Here is a 23,238-nt window from a genome sequence, read left to right as displayed (position 1 = left end):
TTAAAATCAAGGAAACTTGGCTAAATGCATCAAATATAAGGGTCTGTCAGCGCTTTAGGTCTGTCTTGGAAGAAGGAAGACGAATAAATGAGGGGGGGGGGGAGGTGGAGAGGAGTAACGTCCGCTCGACGCAAACTCTGTTTGTTATTTCATTACTAACAGATTTTACAAGTTATTTCAATAATTCATTTGCGCTTAGGGGAACCAGAAGAAACCCCATGAAGTTGGACCACACTCTTTTAATTTTATTTTCCTGGTCATTACAAATATTAAAGATTTACGACTTCAAACGCACGATACATTTAAATCTGCATCCATTTACTCTGCCCGATACAGGGGGTTGGGTTGTCTAGTGGTTTAACGCCTGCGCGTGAAACCATCAGGTCTGTCATTGTGTCAAGTGGCGTGCTTTCGATTCCTCGCTTGTATGTTACATGGAGCAGGGTCACCTGTCCAACCTCGTGGGTTTTCTCCGGGTCCTCCGGTTTCATCCCACTGCTAAACACCCCTACGCGCAAGCGAATTATTGAAATCAAAATGAACCATATGTTAGTCCCGAAATGACCTAGTTTGTGTCAGTTGACGTTACTCCCCCCCCCCTCTCTCTCTCTCTCTCTCGCGCCCTCTCTCTCCAATTCTACAAAAATACAAGTTTGAAGGCACTACTCTATTGCAGTTTGTTTTGTTTTTTGATATGTCTTTCCATATAGAAATTCCAAATCGAGAAAGAAGCACCTGCTCAGCTAGTGTGTATTAACTGGGTCGGATTAGAGTAGGCGTCATCGATGTCGGCCATGCTATAATAAAATTCCATCAATAATCTATTTGCAATCTATTTTTGAGCGAATTATTAAATATTTCTTCAAAGACAATATTGACGATGGTCCAAGTAATAAAATACCCAGGAGGAGCCTCGGTTATTACTTTAGGATAACCTACACGAGTTCTTTCATTTCCATCCTTCCATCAGTTTGTTAGTTCAAGCTGATAAGTCGCCATCATCAAGAGGAAGACTATTAGCAATTCAATTCCCTCCATATTCACCGATTTGCCTTTTCATGATTATTATCGCTTGTGGCATCGTTTGTTAAATTTGAAATAATATTGCCACTTTCGCTTTTATCTCTAAGGTCGCTTATGCCCCTGAGCAAATAAAGAAGAATTAATAATATGGCTAGCACGTGCTAGGCATGATATCAGTGAGTAATTAATAAGATATATGAGGATTATGTTTTGACGCGGATGAACTCTTGGTAAGATGTCTTGGCCTCATTACGCGACCTCTATAGTCGTGAGCGGAAGTTTTGTGTCATGGTGGTTTTGTTTCTGACACGGGTTAGGGTAGTTTATTAGCCAAACTTCATGGGCGATTAACTATTGTCAATAGAAGGCTGAGGGGCACGGTGTTCGGTTCTAATATCACCATGATTATAGCATGCCATCAACCCAATGCCGTATATAACGATAATGGACGCTGGATGCAATGATACAGACGAAGATTGTACGTCTGAGTTGAAAGAACCAGAACCTAATGTTTAAAATCAATTTACATGCATGCGACAAGTAGCACATCACGAATTCTAAAGGGTTTGTGGTGTTTCGAACATACTTAATATGTCTGAAACGGTTTTCTTCAAAGGCTTTTTTCGTCGACAATAACAGTAGCATTACTATCATCAATACTACGTCATCTTTAACTTGATTAGACAATCATCTACTAATAATCTAAAAATAAAACGGTAGGAAGTATTGCGGACCAACGTCTTTACGATGCAAAATTATGTGCATGTAACTATTTAGATCTACAGATTACAAAGTTAGGTAAAAGTAGAGTCATCTCTCATTTTAAAAATCTACACGTTGTTTCTGCCTTCATATTATATGGCATCTCTTTTATTTAGCTCATTTACCGAATTCGGACGAAATAGGAGTTCATTTTTCAAAATGGCGCCGAAACAATATGCTGATATGCACAGTAGAACACGACACATGCACTATACTAGGATAAAAACACTTATAAATGAAACGAAATGAAATGAAATGAAATGGGGTTTAACGGTCCTACTGTTCTGGGCTAATAAAGACGGGCATACGCCATACCGTGTGCTATAAGGGGAATTTTGCCCAGGTAGCGGCACTATGGCCTACTCTTATAGGGATCTTTTACGCGCATGCCAATGTATACACGGAACCTCGGTTTTTCGTCCCATCCGAACGATTAGAGAGCTGTCCTTGTCAGGCCATCCATCCTGCACCACTGACAATAAAACAATTATAAGGTCTAGAAAAATATGCAATAATGTCGAACCACTACATTTTTTTTAGCTCAATACAAAGCTGGGACGTGGTCGGATTTAAAATTAATGAAGTTGGGTTAGTATCAGTTTTCTATGATTTTTAATTCTATAATCCTTGTACATTAGGCAAAGTGCTCGAAGATGTATATACACATTTGTTCTCCTTTACTGCATTTATGTTAAAATTAGCAATACGGATGTGTCGCACATATCTCTAGATAAATATCAAGCTTAAGGGCATATATCTAAAAGTCTTATTATTGATCAAGCTTTTAGATATGTAATAACATTTATTCATCTGTATGTACATAAGTATGCAGGAAAGCCCTTGAGGCACAGTAACATTACCACTTACAATATCGCGACTGTTAAATGGCAATATTTAATGTGGATTAAGAAACTCACATGGTTATGAAGTTGGGTGAATTAATTAATTATAGGTGGTTGAATATTTCTTCGGTTAATCTAATAAATGAGCTTGTGTTTATCATGAAATGGGAAGTGTGAAACATGTAAAAGCGTGTATAATAATATGTTATTATATGAAATGAAATGGGGTTTAACGTTCTACTGTCCTGCGATATGTTATTAAATACAGAAATAAAATGAACTGGAGTTTAACGTTCTACTGTTCTGCTCTGATTGGGCTAATGAAGATTTCCATACGCTATGCGGGGAATTTTGCCCGGACAGAGGCGCTACGGTCCACTCTTATTTCGAATTCCATCTGCCAAGGATCATTTACGTGCATGCCAATATGTACACGGAATTTCGGTTTTTTGTCCCATCCGAACGACTAGACAGCCATCCTTGTCAGGCCCTCCGTCCTGCACCACTGGCAAGGGGAAACCACGCCGCCGAAAAATTCCGATAATTTTTCTCGGCCAACACAAAGAGCGAACCCACGACCTCCAGGCTAGAGAACCAGCGTTCTTACTCACTTAACCACCATGTAATTCTCAAGGCAAAGAACTAAGATAATTTGTAAATTAGCAGAGATTCGGGCCCATGTAAAACATTTGCTGTGACGGCTCTTATTCCAAACCCTGGAGTTTTACGGGTCCACAGTTTAGACGGTTACAAAGGACAGGAAGAGAGAGAGAAAGAGAGAAATGGGGTTTAACGTCCACTCGACAAAAACTAGGTCATTTCGGGTTTAATTTTATTTCAATAATTTGCTTGCGCGTAGGGGTCTTTAGCAGTGGGAGGAAACCGGGGGACCCGGAGAAAACCCATGAGGTTGGACAGGCGACCCTCCTCCTTTTCACGTACAACCGGGAATTCGAAACCACGCCAGTTGACTCAATGACAGGCCTTATGATACAGCGCGCGCGTGCTAACCATTCGGCCATCCAACACCCAAGGACAGGAAGAATTTTCACACCAACTATTCGACTATTTTTTTATATATATACTATATCAAGTCACCTTCCTTGGTTATTATACTATTGTTTACAAGTAAACAAATCGTTCCCAGTGTATTTCCTTTACACGCATTTCCTTTCATGAAAGATGATCTGTGGACATGAAGCTTTCTTATTTTTGAAATACGATACCATCGAGGAAAATTTATCACTTATAGTTGACAAAATGTGCGGGGACAAATCCCATTGTTATGAAATGTATTGTTTATGACTGTATAGAGGGGGCGTGGGAAATCTATAAGGGAAATTATAAACTCTTGAAAATGTTGGTTTATATTTTAAAGATTAATAAAAACTGCGTGTTCATGTATGGATGGTTTATGATATTAATATTTGTGGGGTCTGCTGTATAATAATGATATTCTACATGTATGTAAACACGATATGCTATTGTAGAAATAATAACCCGGAAAAGATTAACCACATTTCTCACGTTCTAAAAACTTTGTTTATTGATATATATTTAGAACCAAAAATAGAATGAAATTGGTCCCTTTTTTCAACAGTAAAAGAAAAGAATATTTGCTTCCAATCCTAAACTCTGTTTGAAAAGATGAAAATCAATTTGCTTTTGGACCGATACTCTATAGTAAGGTTTATTGAAACTCTATTTAACATTGTGGGAGATTAGATAAAGAGCTGGTAGTTATGACTATAATAATTAAAAACTAGATAATATAAAGGGGATTTACTGAAAATTTCAGTCAAATTGATCCACTCTGAACCGAGAATTTAGCGATTGAATTTTCGGCCTAGCCTCGATCATCATTACTAAAGTCGGTACAATAAAAAACACAGTCTCGATTATCCATTTCATGATTTAATCATTAATGAAAGCTGAGCTGCAAAAAGGATCCTAAAGCAGTAAATAAGGCAGGCTAGCGATGACATCAAGAATTGATTATGGTCTGGATAAGTTAATTAATTCTAATTAATAATTTTGATAACTTTTCGGACCTAAAGAAAGACCTGCAATAGGCCGATTTAGCTCTTGCATAATGTATGTTTAAACTGAAAGGTTTGGCGTACACGTGTTGATATGCCTATATATTTATTTTCAGATTTGAGGTTATAGGATAAATGTAAAACAAATATAACTGGTGATTTTGAGCAGTAAATGGTGAGTTCATTTTTCTTGTTTCACGATATCAAAAAAAACCAACCTACAAGTCACAGTTCAATCTCAGCACGTACATGGTAAATCCACATTATTCCCGGAGTTGAATCATCTGGACGGATTTATTAAGGCAGAGAGACTTCTGCGATAAAGAAATATAATGTAAATCAATGGAATAATGCCATGTATTTATATCTCATATAACGTCTGTCTGTGATACGACACCTGTAACTCTGTCGATGGTCATTAAGCTAATGATTTCTATGGATTCATCTCCAATTACCGGATTAATAAAGTCTGGTTTGTACATCTCATTTAGTTATTGCATATTACAAGGAACAATTGCCCTTGTAACATTGTATATGTAGGTACAAGGCAATTATTGAAATTGTCACAAGAAATGATTTCGTTGTAACTTTTCCAGTTGTATTAGGAGAAGCCCCTCTCTAAGCTGTAAATACAGCAATGTTAATTATTGTAAATACTCAACGTCGCTCCATAGTTATCTTAGATAATCATCATGACCCAATTATTATCGTAGATATTCCTTGTCGTCTATTCGACGTCGCTCCATTGTTATCGTAGATATGCAACGTCGCTCTAACATTATCGTAGATATCCAGCATCGCTCCATTAGTATAGTAGATCATCAACATCGCTCGTTTAACGTCTCTACATAACCATCGTTGATATTCAACATCACTGCATTATTAGATATAGATATTCTACGTAGACAACGTCGCTCTATAGTTATCATGGTTAGTACGTGCGCGCTGTATCATAAGGTCTGTTATTGAGTCAACTGGCATGGTTTCGATTAGCCGGTTGTACGTGACAAGGAGTGGGATCGTCTGTCCATCCTCGTGGGTTTTCTCCGGGTCCTCTGGTTTCCTCCCACTGCTAAAGACCCCTATGTGCAAGCGAATTATTGAAATAAAATTGGACCATGTGTTAGTCCCAAAATGACATAGTTTGTGTCGAGTGGACTTTAATCCCATCTCTCTCTCTGTAATTATTTTAAAATTTTCCTAATTTCAATGATTGTGATATTCTATTAAAATCATTCTGTTTCCCTTACTGAAATGATTAGTAATAAAACATTCCAGAGTTCAGCTACAAGATACTTGAAACACAATCCAGTGTCATTTACTTAATGAATTCAAGAGTTTATCTCCAGTTACCAGCTTAGTGGAATCAAGTATATTTGATTCCTGGTTAAGGATTACAGAAGCATATTAAAGGTCACATATCATCTATACACCGTTAAAACAATGAGTCGGCTTTAACAATATCAGTTTGTTAATTTCCATTTCCATTTTGATCATTAGAATGGTATTAATTCTACTGAAATTACGTTATTAAATGTCAGAAGTTTCATCAAAGGGGTTGTCTTTCGGTTGGAATCATTGCTCAGCAGTGGTAAATTTACGCAAGAGGGAGAAATGGGGTTTTAACATCCACACGACACAAACTAGGTCATTTCGGGACTAACATATGGTTCAATTTTATTTCCATAATTCGCTTGCGCGTAGGGGTCTTTAGCAGCGGGAGGAAACCGGGGGGCCCGGATTAAACCCACGAGGTTAGACAGGCGACCCTACTCCTTGTCACGTAGTAACTGATTAGGTATTTGGTACCATCCGAACGACTATACAGCTGTCCTTGTCAGGCCCCCACCACAGGCAAAGGGATTAATTATAAATAGATGGGTAAACTTGAAGGCGCAATTTGGGCTGAACATGCTCTTTAATTTATGCGGTTTATCGGGATAGCTTACTCTTTTTTGAGCATTCTGTTCAAGATCACTTTGAGAACTTAGAATTTTGAAATATGATCCGGAATCAGACCCAAAGATATCATGTAAATATCATTGTTGATGTAATGGTATATTATTCAAGTTGGGAAATTACATCATAATAAAAAGCTTTAGCTTTCAGACAATAAAAATACAGTTTTAACGATATCTGACGTCTTATAGTTGTATTTATTCATTACATTAAATCAGACTGAATACAGAAGTCATAATACTAGCTTGGCATCGTCTTATTGAATGATTAAATATGTACATAACAGCGTGGAAAGATCCTTTGTAGACAGTTTATTGGCATGTAGAACAGAAATAGGTAGAAATAATGTAAAGACATTATCTATCAGAATATCTGAGATATTATCGTCTTATATTATCTTAATAAATGCATTTTACGTGTCTTAGAACATTAAAAGTACCACTTGTGAAATTATTCCTTTCTATTACATAAAGGCATCACTGTGAAATCTTTTGATAACATATTCACATTTGCATACCATTTGAGGAATGATTTATTGCGCATTGAACATATAAATAGGACCATTTTGATATTGACATTTATTGACCATTCTTCTTTTGGAAAAGCTTTCTGGTAGTCCAGCGTAGTGCTATGACAGCAGAGCTCTTTACTGGACGTGAACAGTGTGTCAATAGCGCTAGCATATATTCTCTGATTGACGATGATCATGTGCATATTTTTGTACGTTTAATTTTGTGCTTGATTAACTTCTATAAATATGTGCACGATGCATAGTAAACGTGCTAGACAATTCATACAATCCTCGTCTGACAGTTAAAGAGACATGTCATTTGAATTATTTTAAATATGCTATGACTTCACTATCTTGTAAGATATAGCCATATTTGGTCACAAACATATGCGTCCCTTAAGTTGGAACACATTTTCCAGTACATGATTATGTGACCATTCTTAAAGACAAAGGGCTATTAAAAATGTGATAATATCGAACATTTCCAAACCGGCACAATGATAAATTATGACATTTGATAGTCTTCATCCGTTGATTGGTTCAAGCTATATATAGTAGGGGATATTCAGAAACAATACAAAACTGTGGAAATGCACTGCTGTTTTCATTAGAGGTAACCAGTGTATGTTAATAAAAGGCCAATTGCCTACACATGAACATAAACATTTCATATGGGCGGCTTATCTGACGGCCCCATTTCACTCGCAAAGAGATACACCGTCAAAAGTGAAAATGGACGGTTTTTTTTATTTTTGTCTTAATAATGAGTAATTGCTCCACCAGCAATTCGTCGTGGCGTGCTCCTAATCAACCGTCCAATCACGATTTGAGGCAATCTGACCCACTCCTCTTGCAGTGCCACGGCCAATTCTTGCAGTGTTGTCGGTTGACGATGACGTCGACGAACACGTCTCCCGATCAAATTAAACGTAACACACTAAAGCAAAGATACTCTAAACAGTAAATCTTATGCAAGAACCAATAGGAAAGTAAACATGGATAGGATAAACCAGCAAGCGGCAGTTTTCATCAACCCTTCCTTGAAGTGTCAAATTTGACAATGAACCCCTCCCACGTGTATGGCACTATTGCGTGTCGCACATGCAGCTCAGTGGTTCTGTTGAGGCGATACGTTCTTCATCTGTGAACATACTCTCAAAGCATGCCAAGTGTCCATGACTATTTATCATATCACAACCTGCATAGGTATTTGCATTTCAATATCCCCAACTTTTTTGAAGAGTATACTACCGGACAGTATAAGATTCACATTACTTATAGGAAGTGATAAACAAAACTCTCGCTTTATGTACAACGATAACGTACATTACTTATCAGATTTGTGTGCATTTACATAACATATGAAACCTCATTAACCCAAAATAGAGCCGTTCTTATCGGCATTTTATTGCCGTGATTTTATTTCTTCTGTAATAAGAAATAAAAACGATGTACGTGTTTTTCGTCTTAATATCGATCTACACAAAAGATGTAATAGACGTAAAAACAGTAAGAATGTCAACTTAAGAAAGATCGGAATAGCAAAATACCTATTACCTTTGCTAGAATAACTCTTAACATCCGAGCTCATTAACAAGGAACGAGGTTTCATTACTTCCAACAAATTAACTGTATATTTAGGGACTTTTATCGCTGTAAATGGAAATTAGAAATCTTTGACATTTAATAGATTTTGATAAGACAAATGGCTATTAAATAGAAGATGGTAGTCCATCTATTGTAGTAATAAAAGTCCTATTACAGACAGACAATCCTTCAAGATGGCGGCAGTTAATGTTTGTTCCGGTCAAGATGAATGGTGGTCATTACTCTATAGCTTTATTGGTATAACCCTTAGTTTGTAGCATTCAAGACAATCGGTATTGACAAAATGATAGCTTAAATATTATGTATTGCAGTCAAAGATAAATTAAATGGCTATCAGGGCGCGTGGTCGTGTGCTTCAGATTTTAAAATCTGTCATTGAGTCAAGTAGCGTTGTTTCAATCCCAAGGTTATACCTGAGAAAGAGTAATGTCCCCTTGTTTAATCTCATGGGTTTTCTCCGGGTCCCCCGGTTTCCTCCCACTGATAGAGATTCCTACTCGCAAGAGAATTATTGAAATAAAATTGTATTATGTGTTAGTCCAAATGACCTGGTCTGTGTCGAGTGGACATTTTATCACTTAACTAAGAAAGATACCCACTATCATCAACCTATTGGAGTACGTAGATATTTGATTATAAAAGATGTTGTATTTTCAATCCCAGTTGTGGGCTGGTCATTTCTTATGATCTTGTTAGTTTTAACCATTTCCTGCGATCTGGACATTTGTGTTGGGGTTAGGTCAGTAGTTAGGTCAGTTAGATCGTACTATTTCCTGCGATCTGGACATTTGTGATGGGGTTAGGTCAGTATTTAGGTCAGTTAGGTCGTACTTTTAATAATCAGTGCAGTTGCACCCAAGCGTTTCGTACGCCATATTATTATTGAAAATCTCGGAAGTCAAAACACGTCACATTGTTTTCATTTCACGACGTATGTTGATCTTGGTCTTGATGTTTGACAAATCTATGATCTCAACTTTTGTCATTTTTAAAAAAGGATGAAAACCTACTTACGCACAAGACTGGCCTGCTTCTATATTCTTACAAAACCAAGACTTTCGGATTGTGACAGCTCTATTGTGAAAACAGGAAAACCAGGAGACGGTCATGGGCATTTAATTCAATAGTTAGAGATGTGAGAAGTCATAACGATTGATAATTGAGGAAACATTATCACCTAGAGTCTAGAGTAAATATTCAATATCCTTTTTATCAGTTTGTTTTTTAGCTATAATTATATATAATAGATATAATCCGTGTTCAATGTTCAAAGACAGTCATTATCCCTTTAACTCGTATTGGCTTTATCATTCTTATAATGATAGAGGTAAGCTGATAAACTAATTAGCGATTGGTCTATAATAAGATGCACGTGCATCAATCTTTGTGATTGGTTACAATTCAATATGAATGAATGAATGAAATGGTGTTTAACTTCCTAGTTTTCTGCGCCGATCGGGATAATGAAGGCATGCATGCGACATGAGGGAAATATTGCAATTAAATTCCAACTGTCAAGGGGTCTTTTACGTGCACGCCAGGATGTACCCAGGGAGTCGTTTTATTCATCCGAACGACTAGACGATGTTCCTTGCCAGGCACTCAGTCATGCATCACTGGCAAGGAGAAACAATGCGCTGTAAAATTTCGGGGAACTTTCATTGCTTTACTCACTGCGGCGCCATCAAATATGAAAAGCAATAAAGGTGGTTATCCAAAACTATATGGATGGCTTAGCCAATAACTTTCTTATCTGTTTATGGTTAAACGAAATAAAATGGGGGGATAACCTTCTTTCTGCATCAACCGGGACAGCGGTGTTTTAGATTACTCTTCATCGCATTCCCACAATCAGGGCCTCTTTTACTTGTAATGCAATGGGTATACGGGGCGTCGGTATTTCGTTCCATCCGAATGACTAGAGGTCGTTTTTTGCCAGGCCATTGGTCCAGCACCACTGGCAAGTGGACACCACAATCGAAATCCTGACTAGTGTTAGTGCGTCACCGTCTTACTGACAGTGCTACCGTGAAAATGGCTAAAAGCGATAACGATGTAAGCATTGTCTGCATACAACCTTATTATGAGTCAGATCGGCTTCAATTTGCATATAAGTAAATTGTATACAGCTTTTACAAATAATAAATATAGAACACAAATGTCTAAATGGCTTGTTAAATGATTCTATATTCTAGACTAGTCTTCTTCTATAGATCGGAATGTTAAGGTCTTCCGCAGCATATAGAGCATAGTATACAAAACCAATAAAGATGTTCTTTAACAAGAGTTTTATTGACTCCATTCATAATAACCTGTGTCGTTACTGGTAGAAACAACTTATAGTTATTGTTCGATGAATTATGTACCGAGTAGTAAGTTGACTCGGGTTCACAAATTATTAATGGCTTAAAGCATGGATTGTAGATACATTGAACATGAGCAGGTAGGATTACATCGTTATTTTTATTTATTTTTCGGGGTGGGGGATGGGTGAACTATGTGGTTTTGTTAGATTTTATATGCATAGTTGCAGAATCTACATTTAAGATTGAAGATATAGTTTTAGTAATATTCTTTGATTTGTTTATAACACTATATTTGCCTGTAACAGATGCCGCACTCTGAAACCAACGACCAACACGTGTTTGTGTCTTTTGCTAGATTTCTCAGCGTCCATGAAACTTATACAAGTTTCCCGATGAGGATCTAACTGGACACATAGAAAAGAAATGGAATGGGGTTTAACGTCCTACGTTTCAGCGCCAACAGTGCTAATGAATATAGTATGATATGAAGGAAAATATTGTCCGACCAAGGGTACTTTTACATGCACGCCAACGTGTAAACGAGACCTCTGTTTATCGTCTCACCCTAACAACTAGATGCTGTTTTTTCTCTGGTACTCCTTCCTGCACCACTAACAAGGGGAATCACTGGGATCGAACCCCGGATCTTCTGGTTAGTCAGGAGCCAGTGCTTTACTCACGGCGCCACAGCTGCTCCCCTAGTCCCATTGAGAATTGGAGATTCGTGTATCTTTCTCAAGATACATTGTAGCATGAAAAAGGTTTTTCGAGTTACATTCTTCTAGACAAAAAAGATGGCTGGACTAAAAGTAATTCATAACCAATAAATATGTAAAATCTATAAATCTATCACCTCCTACATAATAATCCTTTCATATCTACAAACGTCTACAGCCATATTTCATATATAACTTCACTAAAACTGTCTAAGACCCAAACATTAGCATGGAATTGTAGAAATTTATTGGTCATTTTAGATAGGATGGTCTTGGGTGTCTTCAAATGTAGTGTTGTAAGTGGTCGTGCTAGAAATGTACCAGGAAGTAGGAATGAAGGGAATAAAAATTCCTTAATCCATATTCAGACGGACTTTTTGGGTATCTTAGATGTAATTCGGTGGCATGGGTTTCTAAGAATAATTATCCTATAGTCTTGACATTTTTAGAATGTTAATACATTTAAACATAGATTGGTTCATGTTCCTGAAGCAACGACCGCGAGTTTTACAACACATAGCCGTTGCTATGTACGTATGAACTTCCCAAACTTATAGGTGCGTTATATCGCTTTACTGCAGATACGTGAACAATAGCTTTGTCCAATAAGAGGTCGTGACACAAACACATTCAATCAAATAGGGCGACCTTCACGGAAGCCTTACCATTGTACGAACCTTGAACTTTGCAACTCGATTATCACAGGTAGACATTTTAGCTGGAACGCGCGAGACTTGGTATGCGCGATGATATTTTCTATCGAGGAATCTGATAGATTCCCAGCTGGGTCAGTGACAAAATATGCAGGGTATTACGTGAAGGACTTGTAGGAGTTAAAACGAGATCAAGCCTTCTGTTGAAGATGAGATTGATTGGATTCGTTTTAATGTTTCGTGAATTAGTTTGTGTCAAATTATTTTGGGGAACTAATGGAATGGGTAACAGTGTTTTGTAGTGGAAGGAGAAACCCCTTTAGAGGATATCGAGACATTAAAATGATAATCAGCACTTCTACATCCTTAATTTATACTCCCAGACCAGTCAGGGTTAGAGTTAAAAACCTCTGTGACGAACTGTCGTAATTGCAGGAAGAACCATTTAGAGGATATTGACTCATGAACATGATAATCTATACTCCCAGGCCAATTAGGGTTAGGGTTTAAACATCCGTGACCGAAACGTCGTAATAGAAGAAAGAACAGGGCTTCTAATTTATATTCCCAGACCGTAATGGAAGGGAAGAACCCTGCAGTGAATATCGAGACATAAAAATGATAATCGGGGCTTCTATGTCCTTAATTTATACTCCCAGACCAGTTGTGATATATAGATCCTTATTTCATAGATCTCGTTGTCTGCGATATCACCTCGGTGGAAGCGGACGTAAAATACAACTACCTCACAACAATAGATCTCGTCACGAAGACTAGATATACCTTGATAAGTTATCGTACAGACAGACAGGGGATTATGTTTGTATATATGTATCATTAACACCAGTTTTCTCTACTGGAAGTCTGGAATAATTTCACTCATTTTTATGGCGTCATAAGAAATCACTGTTTTATAATAGAATGCCTTATATCATCCATGATTGCCAATGAACAACCATTTTTGTCAGTTAATAAATTGGCAATCAACAGAAAGTGTAGCGAACATCCCTCCCGCCAACTCCCCCAATGCCATGTTCAGGTGAGTTTGTCTGGAGTTGGAAATAGTCCCCGTCGCCAATTACGATATCGATATTGTTCACGCGTACACTGGGTAGTTTGTCTCGCTGAAATTACTCAATCAGCTCTGTAAGCGCCGATACCACTTTGCCACCCTTGGTCGAAGTTGTTTGTGGCGATCGGTACTTATAGTTCACGGTACAAATTTTAAAGATCTGTACAGTGGGCTCCATTTGTAATAACGATAAATGTGTATACTTTATAGTTGGCTTCGGTGTAAGGTGTACTTTGTGGTGGACATGATAAAGGGTCGTTCGTACTTTGTGGTGATAAACTGATATAACTAATTTTATTTCCATTGAAATGACACCTTTAAGCGATACGGGTGTTGTTTTGTAGCGGAGAGCATGAGTAAAACAAACGATATGGTGTACATTTTGGTCAGTTGCAGTGGAGAAAAAAAACCCATAAGTTGAACTTAATGGTTGGTGGCATAAATACACATCGATGTACTTCCTGATGGATGGAATGAGTAGGAAATAGTAAGATGTAGTTTTTTGTACCGGGTGGCATGCGCATAAAATGATAAAATGTACTTTTGCAATGGATGGGTGGCATGGGTACGTAACCTTAAAGATGTTGTTTTGTGGTGGGTTGGATGGGAAAGAAATGATACAGATATACTTTGTGATTGATTGCATGGCTAAACAAACGATATACTTTTATTCCAACCATTTAGTTTTAATCTAATGCTTCATATATGTTATGGCTATTACCTTAAGTAAATATATCAAATTCTGTATAAGTGAAGACATCATTGATCATTAATACCCCATAGATATCTCATATACCTATTACTGTTATCCGGTTCAACAAGTACAAGGAAATTGATTGAATTATTATAAAAATGATTCCTAATGTTTACATATAAGATTCCTATCTCAATCATTATATATTTACGTCTGGATAACCAAACATCCTGATCTGGTGTGGCGGATATGAACGATACTAATAATATTTTAAAAGCCGTAAAACAATAGGAAAAAAATAGCGCAAACCTCTTTACAAGCCTCGCCATGTTTGCGGAGTATTGATGTTGGAATTTCAGTGTGTTGCCCCTTCATATTTATTGAAAACAAAACACAACGTCGCGCTGTGGGAGTTCGTCTGCCTAATCAATGGCGATCTTTATATTTCCTCTTCAAAAACACGAGTTTTTATTACATACTAAGTAAAATATTAATATTTAATTTCATTTAGTCTGGTTTCTAAAGGCAATAAGTCATTTCTTATAAAGGTCATCCGATTATTTTATCCAACAATTAGAAGATAATTTATTTAGATATCTTAACTTTTTTATTACTTTGTTTCTTACTGACAACAAAAAAGTATTGACCCGCGGGTTAATATATAAGATCTAATCAGAACGACCCATCCCCAAATTAGGAAACTTTAGTTTTAATCTGCCTTGCAATAACTTCAATATGTTTTAGAAAGTAACTATGATCAATTTAATTAAAAATTTATCTTTATTTCGTTTCGTCTTTAAGATTCTGATTTACTCCGCTACAAAAGATCTAACCTATATTCAGAACTACCGATGTCCGTGTTATGCATGGGAATTCAGTGATGAAATTTTAAAATTAATCAGTCGACGATTTCTTGGCGTGATTGGAACATTTGTGATTGACAGTACACAAGAATCCGGTAAACTATTTAATAGTGAATATAAAACGAACAACGAACTGAAAAACTCCTGATTTTAATCATATTGTAACTATTATAAATGTCAACACTTTCTTTTAAAATTGTAGCATTCAATAGCGTTCCGGAAACATAATATTATCCATTACATACTGACGTTATTCAATTAAACAATAGGAAGTTATGAGATTACTGAATAACAGGGACAATTTCTTTAATTCTATCCGGTATTAACCGTGTGCAATCTTTGAAGAATTGTTAGTACCTAGGTATCTTTCAAAAGGTGCGTCAGTCTATCATCTCCGCCTTTGTCTTTGTTTTTTTTTTTCAAGTCCTCCGGTTAGTCCACCACTGCTAAAGATCCCTTCACGGAAGCGAAATATTTTCCCGAAATGGCCCAGTTTGTGCTGAGTGGACGTTAGACTCTAATGCTCTGCCGTTTACCATCACGCTAATGCCTGGATGGTTTACGAAAATAAAGTTGATATCTTTGTAACAGGCTTTAATGTTAACAATTACCGGGGTGTGACTGTTACTAACATTTATCCCTTTCAATTCAAAATCCTTAAACCCGTGCCTTTAAATCCTGAATATGGAAGCAACAATCCGTCAATATGCCTTAATCATTTTCCTCATTCTAAAACATTGATTATATCGATTTGAGTTAGGATAATAAAGACTGGGAACTTCTTTTTTTGCACCAGACTACAAAATTCATGGAGTATTTAGTGACTTGCATTTACGATGCACAGACCAAAGTGTCTTTACTTTTATATAGCACTCACCAGCCAGTAATGTCGATATCTAGGGAATAAATTCAGCATGAATATTACTTTATTTATTCTATGTATTCCAAGTTTTTTTTCTTTCAGACCATCATAGACTGATTTAGCTAATTTACATGTCTAGTTCTGGTTATATGAAGTAAGATGGATAGATATATACATGTCGGTATACCATGATACTAGAACGTGGACTTCTCATACGATGAAACTACTTTTTGCGTCAATACTGTAGACACACCTACTATACGGACCATTAATTGGTGTAGGGAGCCACGTTGGCACTGTTAGTAAGGCACTTGGTCAACCAGGACGTCTCCCGGAGTTGGCCAATACAGTTCCTTGGGATTTTCCAACGTGATTTTCCCTAGCCAATGGTGCAGAACGGGGGACCTGGCAAGGAATAGCGATCTATTGTTCTCGTGGCACAAATAAAGACCGAATGTCCGTGTACACCTTGGCGTGCACGTAAAACGAACCATTGGCAGTCGAATTCGAGAAGGAATAGGCGGAACCGTCGCTGTTTGGGCAACATGTCTCCCTCATAGCAGACTGCATGGCGTATGTCCATCGTCATTGGCCCGGGTCGTGCAGAAAAGTAGGATGTTAAACCCCATTTTATTTCTAATTGATGTATGTAGAACAGGTTAAAATCACATATATATAGTCCATAATTATTTAACCTGGTTTCTGTGAAAAGCAAGATGTTTATTTTAGTCCAATATGTCGTAAAGGACTTCTTGGGTTCAGACCACTATGAAGTGTTAAATTTGATCTAATGCGAAATGTTTATTAGTTTATGGGTAACCTATTTACTACTAAAGTTGAGTTTTGGTAAATTAAGCGGAAGTTAGCACTTTTACTACTGATTTTAGTTTCATTCTTGGCTTTCTGTGTCAACAGTAGAATATAAAATCGGTTACATCTCAGCCCACAAAATAAAACAATATATGAAACCAAGTGAAATTAACAGTGTTATTGTTTGATCTAAATGACAGAGGTATAGTTATTTTAACTCTTTATCTAGTTTATTTGGCGTTGAAGTTGGGTCTGTCATTTTTGCAACGGTTAGGTGTCTGTGGATTTCCAATTGGTTTGTTCATTATTATTATTGACTGATATTCCAAAATGTCCTTGTCAATTTTACACTCATTTATTCATTAATTTCACGTTGAATAGACACTATGATTGACAACTTAAATCCGTAAATAAAACTGATCACGTTTTCACGATGCGTAAAAACCTGATGCAATCGTGTATACCATGAGTTACGTTTGTTTTAAAACACCTTTCCTTACCTCTATGCGCAAATTGCATGTTATACATTGTATGTTACGTGTACTTGAAAGATAATTATTTAATGAGGCTGTCATTAACTTTTGATGTACCGGTAGGATATGTGTGATGTACGTGCAAAATACGTGATGATGTTTTAATCAGGTCATGGTGTTTTCTGGGGTTGTTGATTGTATCTACACGTGCGTGCATATATACAATAAAACATATCTATCTGGTTTAAACTTACTTAATTATTAATATACGATTCATCAAAAAGCTCATTAATTCTCTATCATTGTTTTAATCAGAATGTAGACCTGATGTTGATGGAATCCATGTTACCTGGCGTAAGACTTAAGTCGCCACTACTAAGAAATTATATTTTTTATTTTAAAGTGGGGGGGGGGGGCGTCCACTCGACACAAACTCCAAAGTCGAGCATTTCGAGACAACTGTATTTCAGTAATTCGCTTGTGCGTGGGTGTCTTTAACAATGGGAGGAAATAAAACCTTCTAGGTTCGGAAGGGGACCCTACTCCTCGTCACGCACAATCTTGGGATCGAACTCTTGCCTCTTGTTGTTTATAGAAAGCTTGAGATAAATGGACGGAGACAAGTTACCACCAAGGCAATTTACGACATAGCCCTTATCTGTTACTACCCAGGTATGGGACGACGTTTCGGCCACAGAACTTTTTAACCCTAATCAGTTACTACCCGAATATAGTACGACTTTACCCTAATCGGTTACTACCCAGATATGTTACGACGTTTCGGACACAGAGCTTTTCAACCCTAATCAATTACTCCACGGATATAATACGACTTTACCCTAATCGGTTACGGCCCAGATATTTTACGACGTTTCGTCCGCAGAGCTTTTTAACCCTAATCTGTTCCTACCCGGGTATGGTACAAACTTAACCCTACACAGTTACCACCCAGGTATGTTACAATGTTTTGGCCACAGAGGCTTTTAACTCTAATCCGTTACTACCCAGATATAGTACGACTTGACGCAAATCAGCTACAACCCGGGTATGGTACGACTTAAGCCTAATCAGTTACTACCCGGGTATGGGAGGACGTTTTGGCCACAGGACTGTCTAACCCTAATCGTTATCACTTATCTAAACTCTATGTCCGTAACGTCGGTCTAGCCCTACGAGGTGATCCCATTATAAAATTTCCATACCATTTACCATTACATCGATTAGGGAATCATAATTGCCATTTCATTAATATATGTAAACAGCTTGCGACAAATCAAGATTTACATTCCATCGTCGTGGTAGAGAAGATTGCGATTTTCTATGTATTATTTTTTTCAGCAACTTTTACTTTGTTCTTTATAATATAACTCGTTATATCGTCTTCGTTTTATTTGCTTACACTAGTCGACATGTTACTTTAATCAACAAATTTCCTATTTTAAAATTACCATCATTTTTTAAGACCCTATTATTTTATACAATTTCGATGTTTTGCATCTATAACTGAGGACCACCCAGTTTGAATGACGACTTTTTAATTGACGAAGCTATTGTTGGTAATATCGACAAAACCCACTCTCGGAATAATATGTTGCCCAACAAATCTATCGACTTGTGTATAACACGTCAAGACAGGACCTAATCTCTTTGTCAAATATCAGAGATTGGATTGTGCTTAAACAATATTTGAGTCAATATAAAATATGATTTGACAGCAGGTTCTGCTTGCACAAGTCTTCTACTCGCCTGATTAGATTTGCTTCTACATTTTATTTTTTTACCTCCTCAAAATACAAGGTCGTGTAAGTTATGCAATTTAGGAGCTTATATCGAATATAATATAACCAAGTTTGGTTAGCAGTCGTTAGCGTTATTTTATCGTAATGACAAAATGGTGTCTTAAATTGATCAGTTGGCCAGTTTAAACTTTAGCTGTCGTAAACATCCTTGATAAAAAAAACCTTAAAATGTCCAAAGGATAAAAAGACTATAATTTACGAAAGCGAAGTAGGACTTTTTAATTAGAAGTTAATTAATTAATTCTACCAAATACAATTCAGTTTTTATAACACTAATTATTTTTCTTCGTTTATCTTCACTTTTCAGGTTTTTTTTCTTTATTTTAATTACATCAAATACCCCTTTTCACTGCTGCAGGTTGTGTTTTACGCCACGTATTGCGTAACACTGAAAAAAGCAAGATCCATAACGTAAGGCGTTAGGTCTTCCGGACACTCAACCCCGACATCGCCCACACTAAATCTGCTACATACCATATTAACTGTGCATCAATTTGCGTTTCATTAAGCATTAACTCCAGAACACGGGGGATTGAATTACACTCTTGTATATAAAAGCTTAAAGCGGAAATATATAAGATTCAAATAAAGAGCTGGTAATTCTCGCGACAACAGTTTAAAAATAGATAATGAAAAGGCAATATATTGAAAATTTCAGTCAAATTACATAATTCTGAGCGAAGTTATAAATGTTACAAATGCTTATCCATTTTTAAATTAAATTATTAAATGGCCATCTTGTTTCAATTCATTGAAAATCGCGACCTTCCGATGTTTTAGAGAGTTGATTATGGGCTTGTCATGTGAATAAATGTTTAATTAATAATTGTCCCCCGCCTTTCGAAGAAAGCAGGGGACTATTAAAATGGGTTCGTCCGTCTGTCTGTCTGTCCGTCTGTCTGTCCGTCACACTTTTTGGGACACAATAACTCTCTTCCTAATTGAGCTAGAATGTTCAAACTTGGTGTATGTGTTTATTAGGTCAATGCCTTGATGGAGTTCGAAGATGAGCATTTTCCGCTTAGGGTAAGCAGAGATAAGCAATTTGATTGGTTGATGCTTTGGGACACGATAACTCTCTTCCTAATTGGGCTAGAATGTTCAAACTTGGTGTATGTGTTGATTAGGTCAATGCCTTGATGGAGTTCGAAGATGAGCATTTTCCGCTTAGGGTAAGCAGAGATAAGCAATTTGATTGGTTGATGCTTTGGGACACGATAACTCTCTTCCTAATTGGGCTAGAATGTTCAAACTTGGTGTATGTGTTGATTAGGTCAATGCCTTGATGGAGTTCGAAGATGAGCATTTTCCGCTTAGGGTAAGCAGAGATAAGCAATTTGATTGGTTGATGCTTTGGGACACGATAACTTTTAATTGAGCTAGAATGTTCAAACTTGGTGTATGTGTTTATTAGGTCAATGCCTTGATGGAGTTCGAAGATGAGCATTTTCCGCTTAGGGTAAGCAGAGATAAGCAATTTGATTGGTTGATACTTTGGGGCACGATAACTCTCTTCCTAATTGAGCTAGAATGTTCAAACTTGGTGTATGTGTTGATTAGGTCAATGCCTTGATGGAGTTCGAAGATGAGCATTTTCCGCTTAGGGTAAGCAGAGATAAGCAATTTGATTAGATGAGCATTTTCCGCTTAGGGTAAGCAGAGATAAGCAATTTGATTGGTTGATACTTTGGGGCACGATAACTCTCTTCCTAATTGAGCTAGAATGTTCAAACTTGGTGTATGTGTTGATTAGGTCAATGCCTTGTTGGTTGATGCTTTAGGACAAGATAACTTTGATAGAGAGTGATGAAACTTAAGTGTATAGTTGATAATCAGTTTGATTGCTTGATACTTTAAAAAAAATAAATGTGCGATAAATTAATGTGTCATCTATTTATTTTGGTATTTTGGCGGGGGACATCAGCCTCACTGTTGGCTTGTTTATATAACATTTGGGGCCAAACAAAAGACCCGTGAAATGAAATGAAATGGGGTTTAACGTCCTACTGTTCTGCTCCTATGCTGGGCTTATGAAGACGGGCATACGCCATACAGTGTGCTATGAGGGAAATTTTGCCCGGGCAACGGCACTATCGCTTAATCTTATATCGAATTCCAAATGCTAAGGGATCTTTTACGTGCATTCCAATGTATACACGGGACCTCGGTTTTCCGTCTCATCCGAAGGACTAGACAGCTGTCCTTGTCAGACCTTCCGTCCTGCATCACTGACAAGGGGGAACCACGCCGGAAAATCTGGATAAACTTTCTCGGCCAATGCAGGGATCGAACACCCTACCTCAAGGCTAGCGAGCCAGCGTCTTACCCACTTAGCCACGTGATCCCCCAAAATACCCGTGAGAGGCAGATTTAACTCTTACATTATACGTTTTTAAGAAAATTATTGTGAATTAATGCTCATCTCTGTATGAAGACCGATACACAGTTTTTGGTGATAAACAGGAAGGTTCTTAAATTACCAGCATTTTATGTTTTTTACAAGATGTTATTCAGCCTTTCAATTAAACTAAATGCTCAATTATGTTTTTTATATTACAATAATTGGAATGTCGGTGTTGCATTTGGCGTCATGCATTCGGTGACATAACTTCAAAGAGAACATATTATGTTGCAGTTGAATTTGAATAACGATTATTCTGATCAGGTTTATGGATTTGTCCAATAACGCGGTATAATAACTCATCTCGATTCCGTCAAAGAAATGTTAAAAATACTAAAGTGTAATTGCTTGACTAGAAAAAGTTATGCCATTGCAATTTTTCATTTTTGTTTTTGTCGAAATTACATCCGACTGCCTAATAGTCCATAACGGGAACCAAAGGATATCAAAGCCGTCATTGAATATATCCTTTTTGCCAGGCAAACGTTGAACTTTTTTCATAATTCATAACCCAATTAAAATGTTCACGAAACGCATTCGTTTCAATGTTGTTAGTGTTTTAAGTTTGCTGTATACCGTGTGCTGTTATATTATATTATTTGAAGGAAAAGTACTACACACAAAATGACTAGTCGAAAAGGAATAGGGTCGCCTGTCCAACCTCGTGGGTTTTCTCCAGGTCGTCCGGTTTCCTGCCACTGCTAAAGACCCCTGCGCGCAAGCGAATTATTGAAATAAAATTAAACCATGTTAGTCCCGAAATGACCTAGTTTGTGTCGAGTGGAAGTTAAACCCCATTCCCCTCTCTTTCTCTCTCCAAATGGCTAGTCTAAGTGAAATGAAATGAAATGAAATGAAATGGGGTTTCACGTCCTACTGTTCTGCTCCTATACTGGGCTAATGAAGACGGGCATACGCCATACAGTGTGCTATGAGGGAAATTTTGCCCGGGCAGCGGCACTATCGCCTACTCTTTTATCGAATTCCAACTGCCAAGGGATCTTTTACGTGCATTCTAATGTATACACGGGACCTCGGTTTTTCGTCTCATCCGAAGGACTAGACAACTGTCCTTGCCAGGCCCTCCGTTCTGCACCACTGACAAGAGGAAACCACGTCGGAAGGCTAGTCTAAGAATACAAGTCCAAAAATTAGTCAAATTCAAATCGATTAATCCTAAAGTAAGTTGTGGCTGTCTAAAATTCAGATATATTGAATTCACATATGCTATCTTCATCGTCTTACAATTAATTGTCCGTTAACGTCTAAAGGATACCCCATTTCTATCTAATTGTTTAAATTCATATAAAAAGAACACCTTTCACCCCTTTTATTTGTTACATTTACTGGTGCGTTGCGGTATCAGTGTACGAAGAAGGTCCACTCGACACCGACTAGGTCATTTTGGGACTAACATATGGTTTAATTTCATTTCAGTAATTCGCTTGCGCGTAGGGGTCTTTAGCAGTGGGAGGAAACCGGGGGATCCGGATAAAACCCACAAGATTGGACAGACAACCCCACTCCTTGGCACGTACAACCGGGTAATCGAAACAACGCCAGTTGACTCAATGACAGACTTCATGATACAGCGCGCACACGCTAACCATTCGGCCATCCACCCCCCCCCCCCTCCTACGAATAAGGTAACACAGGTAAGAAATGTACATTTAACTTATACAAGTACCCATAAATATCCGAGTATTGTTAATCTTCCATCTGTGACCTTCAACGATATGGTAGTGATGTTTATTTATGAGATTGTTCAATCTTAAACATTAGAGAACCAGTGGTCGGACAAAAGACTTAAGGTGTCCCAGACATGATGAATTCACACCTGAATAT

The 23,238-nt window shown here is 37.4% G+C and overlaps 1 protein-coding gene across 2 annotated transcripts in view; it reads left to right on the top strand.

The window, feature by feature from the left end:
* LOC126821979 (uncharacterized) overlaps window positions 1-23,238 on the top strand; it is a 98,928-nt gene that overhangs the window by 35,167 nt on the left and 40,523 nt on the right. For both annotated transcript variants that reach the window (XM_050550670.2, XM_050550671.2), the window contains exon 2: window positions 4,783-4,841. The gene's annotated coding sequence lies outside the window, so the exon portion shown is untranslated. The remainder of the gene's footprint in view (window positions 1-4,782; window positions 4,842-23,238) is intronic.

This window comes from Patella vulgata, chromosome 5, assembly GCF_932274485.2.
Source record: "Patella vulgata chromosome 5, xgPatVulg1.2, whole genome shotgun sequence".
Lineage (NCBI taxonomy): Eukaryota > Metazoa > Mollusca > Gastropoda > Patellidae > Patella > Patella vulgata.
The sequence above is the reverse complement of the archived record's forward strand: the minus strand, read 5'-3'. Positions and strand labels throughout refer to the sequence as shown.